Consider the following 7975-nt stretch of genomic DNA (forward strand, 5'->3'; position numbering starts at 1 on the left):
CAGGCTTTCTTGATTTCTCTTTCTGCATGTTCACTATTGGAGAATAGAAATGCTACTGATTTTTGTGTGTTGATTTTGTATCCTGCAACTTTGCTGAAATCATTTATCAACTCCAAGAGTTTTTTTGTAGAGGCTTTAGGCTGTTCAATATATAGGATCATGTCATCTGCAAACAGGGAAAGTTTAACTTCATCTTTTCCAGTCTGCATGCCCTTTATTTCCTTCTCTTCAGTGATTGCTCTGGCTAGTACTTCCAACACTATGTTGAATAGGAGTTGTGAGAGTGGGCATCCTTGTTTTCCAGTGTTTTATAACTGTTGGTTTTATCAACAGCTCAACATTTCCCCTGCATAAATCTTTTCAAAGAATTTTTCTTTAACTTCAACAGTTATCCTCTATAAAATAAAAGAATATTGGTGCTAAAAATAATCTTAGAGATTACCTACTACAGCATTCAATGATTTTATATTCTTCAGTGGAGTCTAAGTGGATTAATTAATTTAATAGTCTTATCCCCTCTTGTTTCAGACAAGGAAATAGGTACAGAAAGGTGAAATGACCTGTTCAAGGTCATATATGTGTTGAGAGGTAAATTTAGAGCCAGATTACAGGTCTCTTGGTTCAGTGCTTCTTCCCATATTTCCCAGTGCCTCTCTCCAGATGTGTTTTTAATTCACAAAAGATTAAAAACAATTGAGTCATAGAATTTATTCATCTTATATGACTGAATTTTCTACTCATTCAATGGCAAGTCTCCATTTCTCTTTCCCCCAGCCCCTGGGAACCACCATTCTGCTCTGTTTCTGTGAGTGTGAATATTTTAGACTCCTCGCATAAGCAGACTCATGCAGTACTGTCCTTCTGTGACTTGCTTATTTCACTTAGCATAATGTCCTCCAGGTTCATACATGTTGTCACATACAGCAGAATTTTTTAAGGCTGAAGGGAATATTCCATTGTATGTATATACCATTTTTTAAAAAATCTATTGATGAGTATTTTGGTTGTTTCCAAATCTTGGCTATTGTGAATAGTTTTTCAATTAACATGGGGATATAAACATCTCTTTAAGATCCTGATTCCAGTTATTTTGGATGTATACCCAAAAGTGGATACACTGAATAATATAGTAGTTCCACTTTTAGTTTTTTGGAGAACTTTTGTACTGTTTCCCATAGTGGCTGCACCAATTTACATTCCTGATAGAATACAAGGATTGCAATTTCTCCACATCCTCACCAACACTGGCTGTCTCTCTCTCTGTTTTTTATAATAGCCATCCTAACCAGTGTGAGATGATATCTCATTGTGGTTTTGATATTTCCCTGATGATTAGTGATGTTAAATGTCTTTTCATACACCTGATGGCCATTTGTCTTATTTGGAGAAATGTCTATTCAATTTCTTTGCTCATATGTTAATTGAGTTATTTGGTTGTTTTTACTATTGGGTTGTAGAAGTTTCTGATATTTTAGATATTAACCCCTAATTGGATATATGGCTTGCATATATTTTCCATCCTTCCACAGGTTGCCTTTTCACTCTATTGATCATTTTCTTTGCTGTGCAGAAGCTTTATAGTTTGATCTAGTTTCTCTTGTTTATTTTTACTTTTGTTGCATGTACTTTTGGTGCCATAATCCAAGAAATCATTGCCAAGACCAATGTCTTGAATCTTTTTCCCTGTGTTTTCTTTCAGGAGTTTTACAGTTTCAGGTTTTATGTTTAAATCTAATCCACTTAGAGATGTTATATAATATTGTGCCTAAACATAATGATAATAAAAGATTTGAAAGGCTTACTAAGAAAAAACATACAAAATATCTGATTTATAATTTTTACATTTATTACAAGTTGATTTGTTTTATTTTTATTTTTTTATTTAAAATTTTTACTTATTATTAAGATATTCATTCTTACAAATTGTGATATTTCTTTATGCCCTTTGCTCAACCTATCACTTTCCAAACCCCTCCCTCCCTCCTCCATCTCTAGTATCCTTAGTTTTGTTCTCTCCTTCTGAAAGTTCAATGTATTGTTGTGGTCTTCTCTTTCATTCTTTCCTTCCTTCCTTCCTTCCTTCCTTCCTTCCTTCCTTCCTTCCTTCCTTCCTTCCTCTCTCCTTACCTCCCCCATCTCTCCCCTCTTCCTTCCCTTCCTTCTTTCCTGGCAGCCAGTTATGAGTGAGAACATGTGGTATTTCTGTTTCTTTGCCTGGCTTATTTCACTTATTCAACATAATTTTCTACAGACTTATCTATGTTGCTGCAAAGGGCTGACTTTCATTCTTTTTTATGGCTGAATAACATTCCATTGTGTATATGTACCAGATTATCTTTATCCAGTCATCTGTCAATGGACACTAGGTTGGTTCCATATTTTGGCTATTGTAAATAAAGCTACAAGGAACATGGGAGTTCAGGTATCCCTTCGACATGATGATTTCCATTCCTTTAGGTATATACCCAGCAGTGGGATTGCTGGATCATATGGCAGTTCTATGTGTAGTTGTTTGAGAAATCTGCACACTGTTTTCCATAGTGGTTGTGCTAGTTTACAGTCCTACCAAGAGTGTAGAAGAGTTCCTCTTTCCCCACAACCTTGCCAGCATTTGTTATTCTTGGTCTTTATAATACTGGCCAGTCTTACTAGGGTGAGATGATATCTCAAGGTGGCTTTGACTTGCATTTCTCTGATGACTAGTGATGTTGAGCATTTTTTCATGTACCTGTTGGCCATCTGTACGTCTTCCTTTGAAAAATGTCTATACAACTCCTTTTCCCAAATTGAAAAGTTGAAATGTTTTAGATGTACTAGTTTAAATAAAATATATAAAGAAAAACAACTGAGTCTTTTACAATGTTCTTTCCTATAGTTCTGCCACTCTTTCTCATTGAAATTTTCTTCTTTGCCTTGAAAAAATGGCAAATTGGAACTTGAGAATTTGGGCTTCTTGTTTTTGCATATTTGTGTTTGTTTGTTTGTTTGTGTTGGAGAGTGTGACACTAGTTCAGAACCGTTCTCAGGCTCAGAGGAAGCATTGTTGACTCAGCACCATAATGTTTCTTTTTCACAGCAGTGGAATTCTGGAATGTCACATATTTTTTCTTCTCTTTGATATTTGTCTGTTTGGTTTGTTTTGATTACAAAAAAAAAGAAGTTATTTCATGAGGAGAATTTTTTCCCTAAAAAGCTAACGCATGAAGTCAAACTTCCTAAATTGTGACAGGATGGGAAGACACCCATAGAAAATCAGTTCTTACCTCAAATCCATTAGGTCGACATTTTTTTTTTCAACTAGGACAACTTCTTAGTAATCTGGAATTGTTATTCATAATACCACTGCATGCTCAAAATGTAAGTAAACGGACATATCTCCAAACATTGTTCTAATGCTGAGAACAACAGGAGAAGTTTCTATTTTGGCTTAGATTTGGGAAAATTTGTTAACATGTGAGAAGTATCTTATTATCTTACCAGTAACTAGCTTTAGCTATTAAGCTTTCCCAGAGTGTGAATTCCAAAGATTGAAAAAAAAAAAAAAAAAAAGAGTATGATGAACTTCAGGAGTAAATCCTTCAGTGAAAGTTAAAAATATGAAATCACTTAGAATTTCTCTGTCTGTAAAACTTAGCTATGCTTGCAACCATTACTAGGTATTTTGTCTAGATGTAAACAGTAAGGAATAACCTGGTTTTCAGAAGTGCATTTCAGGACATTCCTAATCATTCACACATTAAATAAAAAACCTTATTGAGGATCTACTATGTTTCAAAAGCTAATTAAAAAGTATGGGGATGCAACACTCGAAATGTTCCCTTTCTATCCACCACCCCCTCGACCCCCCTACTGCCACCACCACCATGCACACAAACATACAGTCTCTCTTTCCTTATCTTCAGATTTGACAAAGTAAACTTGTCCACCTGGACTAAACACTCTTTCTCTCTTGGTCAGTGTCACTTCCAGCCTGCATCAAGCCTTCAGCTCTTCTCTCTAAATGGGGTGTTTCCCAGTTTGGACTAAATGTGCTTCTGGCCAAATTGGTTCATGTTATCATAGCAATAATTTTACACAGTGTCCTTTCCTTCCTTCATCTGCCATTTGGCTTTCAAAATCTCAGACAGTGTCACTTAATTATATAAAACAATATGATACTATTGTAAAGCCAATAAGCCAATGGTATTTGCTGTTTCAAGTATTATTGGCTACAGAGACAAATTGTTAGAAAAACTGGGGGGTGGGGAGAGAGGGAGTGAACACTTTTAGTAAGTGAAGACGGGCTGAAAATGTAAGTGCACATAACTCTGATGTTTAGCATAGCAGATAGTGCTAATATCCATTTCCTATTTGGGGACCCCAGGCTAAGATCACTCAATGACTTTTGCAAGATAGCATTAAAATTTAGTTGAAGTTTAAATGAATTTTTCATGAAAAGAGGCTGTGAGGTGTATCTTTCTATTTCAAGCACATAGTAGTGGACTCCACTTACTGCATATATTCCAAGATACCATTGACTAAAAATGTGCTATTATTTTATATACCACCAGGAAAGAAAAAAATGTTGCTGGTTAACCTAATGGTTTTAATCCTAGTGAAAGAGCTAGCTGTATGAGACTTAGATTTTTCAATCACTGTTCACATCACGTAAAATAAGTTGGCTAAGGTCCAAACATCTTCATGTTGAGATGCCATAAACTGGAAGGTGCATCTTTATTTAGCAGAAATGCTAAAATATGAAAAAGATGAACATTTTAGACTCTACAGAAAATCAGAGATGGTGTTCAGCATCTTTCATGTTCACTGCTGCTCCTGATAATGGTGATAGTCATGATTTATGATCATTCACTATATCAACACAATCACCTCCAGTTAATATTTTTCATTAGGTTGTGTGACTATTTAACTAATGTCCATCTATACCACTTGACTGTAAGCTCCATGAGGATAGTGACTATGTCTCCTGTTCACATCATTATGCTCACCTTGTAGCTGAGTTAGAATTCTATAAATGTGAGTTGCATATTGATGGAATTAATAAGGGGATGGTGATGATGATGATGATGATGATGATGATGATGATGATGATGATGATGATGGAGTGCCAGTCACAACATGAGAGCAGCCTGAGAAATTTTTTAATTAGACTTTAGCAGGTGGATTTTTTTCCTTTAGTCAACTTGAAACATGTATTCTCCAGAACACCAGGAGGTTAGATCTACAGATATTTAATTGAGATAAAAGGACTCATAAACCAGCTTAATGTGTTAAATACAGCAAAGCTGCAGTTTGAATTCATGTCCATGACCTACCAAGGTAAAATTTTGTGTTTTGTTGTTGTTGTTTTTTTTAATTTGCCCTCGCTGGGGATAAAAGCATAGAAGAAAAGTAAATAGAAACATGATTTTCACATGTGACAGAATCTAAAAACGATTCAAATCATATCTGTGAATACATATGTATATGTGTATCAGATTTTTGCTTAAAAAATACAATTTTAACTTATGCGGAACAACACTTTTATGCAATGTTAAAAGTTACATTTATAACTCATTTTGAAAAAGACCAGTCAATGGAATCCATGGCTCAGCATTTATTAAAAGTTAAGTTCCTGAGATCTGAGACCTTGTCTTTTTCTTGGCCATATCCCCAACTGTGTTTAACAAATAGTAAGTGCTCAATATATGAGTGTACTTTGAAAAGTTCATGGAAAAATAGAATTAAAAGGTAATACAAATTTTCCACAAACTTTTTGGAGACCCCTTATATATTTGTTTAGTAAGTGAATTAGTAAGTTTTGACTATGTCAAAACTCTTTTTGCCATTCATATAGTGATAAAAATATATACTAATGAAAGAATCCTGGTGCTTACTTCCTGGTGTAAAAAAGGTTTAGGAAGCCTGAATTTAAATCCTAATTCTGCTGCTAGTTCATACTCTTGTGTAATCACACAACATCCCCGGGACTCAATTTACTCATCTGGAAAATAGAGTTGGTTCCAGAGTAGTTTTTCTTGAATGTACATAGTAGACAGATGCTGTGTTAGACATGATAAGCCGAGTTATCTGGCAATAGTAAATTTATTCCCAAATCCCAGTAGTTTGACACAAGATTTTGTTTCTTGTTCATGCTTTGTGTCTATCAGGGATTTCCAGAGGTCTGTGCTCCACAAAGTCACTTAAAGACCTAGGATAATGGAGGCTCTATCATCTCACAGATTCACCAACTGGAACATGTGGCATTCCTAATTACTGCAGTAAGAAAAGAAAAATTGAAAAATTGTGCATTTCATTGGAAAGGAATAGTCACAGATCCCAGCTAAACTAAAAGAAGAAAATATAAAATGTTGAGTGGTGGAATCTGTTGATGTTCTAAATGCCATTACTGGACTAGTGAACTCATCCCCAAGCTGCTTGTAGGTATTGGTTGTGAACAGCTTATAGTTTCCCCCTTTCTCAATTTCCTCTAGCTAAGTGGGAACCATTTGCCTGGGAAATCCTCCCCATTACCCAGCGAGGGCACATAATGACTGATTGACACTAGGGTACAGAAGTCAGGCCCTTTGACCCAAAGTGAGGCCAACTCTATGGCGAAAGTCATGCTCCCATGGGATCAAACTGAAGGTCCAGCTGAGACTAGATCCATGATTAGCTTTTCCTCCTACCCTTTCCAACTTCTCTCATTCCAGCTTCACCTTTGGCTCTGCCTCTAGGGAACCCAGTTTAGAGAACCCAACCTAAAAGAGTGTGCACCATAATTGGTCCCTGGAAGCTTACTTTAAGGTTGAGATTCTGGAGTGATAGAGTTTGGATGTGTTGTCTCCACCAAAACTCATGTGGAAATCTGTTCCCCAATGTGGCAGTGTTGCGAGTTGTTTGAGTCATGGGGGCAGATACTTCATGAATAGATTAATTCTCTCTGTGGTGGGGGGGGGGGCTGAGTGAGATCTCATTCCTGCTGGTTGTTTAAAAGACCCTGGCACTTCCTCTCTCTCTCTCTTGCTTCCTCTCGCCATGTGAACGGCTTGTACCTGCTGGCTGCCTGCCACTTTCTACCATGAGTAGAGGCAGCCTGAGGCCCATACCTGATGCAGCTCTCCTAGAATCATAAGCCAAATAAACCTCTGTTTTTTATAAATTACCAGTCTCAGGTATTCTGTTATAGCAACAAAAATGGATTAATACATGGAGTAAGATAATTAACCACCGTATAGCAATTGAATCCCCAGCACTCGTGGCAGTGCTCACAAGAGAACATCCACCATGGAAGAGGAACTAAATAACAAAGGTGACCAGATGACTTGTCCAGTAGATGGCAGCCAGCATCTATTCTTGCCAACTCAGTGCTTGTTCAATGGGCTCTAGAACAGAGAAGTAATCCTGGCAGAGATGAAGGCCATGTAAGGGCCCAAACAGCACGGGTTCCCTCTCACGAAGGCTGATCAGCTGCTACTACCATTGAATGTCCAATATGCTAGCAACAGATAGCAACACTGAAAATACAGCATCACCTGTCAAAGAGATCAATCAATCATTTGATGGCAAGTTGATTACATAGAACTTCTTCTGCATTGTTACAAGGGGCAATATTTCATTCAGACTGTCAACCAGCTATCAGTCCCTGACCACACTGCCCCAGCTAGCACCACTCCAAAAGCTCACAGTCTGATCTAAGATTTCAGATCCTGCATAGCTTTACCACAAACTCGAACTTTATGGCAAAAGAAGTGCAGTGGCGGCACATAGCCATGGCATCTATTTATCAATCCCACCGTATGCGAGACCATTCATAAGCTGCTGGCTTGTTAGGGTAGTGGAAAGTGCTCTTCAGGGCTCAGTTGAAGCTCCATTTTGAAGAAGACACTCACAAGAATGCAGTACATACCCTATTCTTCGGGATGCAGTATATACCCTAAACCAATGGACATTAAATAGTGCTGTGTCCTCAGTAAGTAGAATGCAAGATAGAATGCAA

The sequence above is a fragment of the Galeopterus variegatus genome, unplaced genomic scaffold (assembly GCF_000696425.1).
Source record: "Galeopterus variegatus unplaced genomic scaffold, G_variegatus-3.0.2 Scaffold263, whole genome shotgun sequence".
Lineage (NCBI taxonomy): Eukaryota > Metazoa > Chordata > Mammalia > Dermoptera > Cynocephalidae > Galeopterus > Galeopterus variegatus.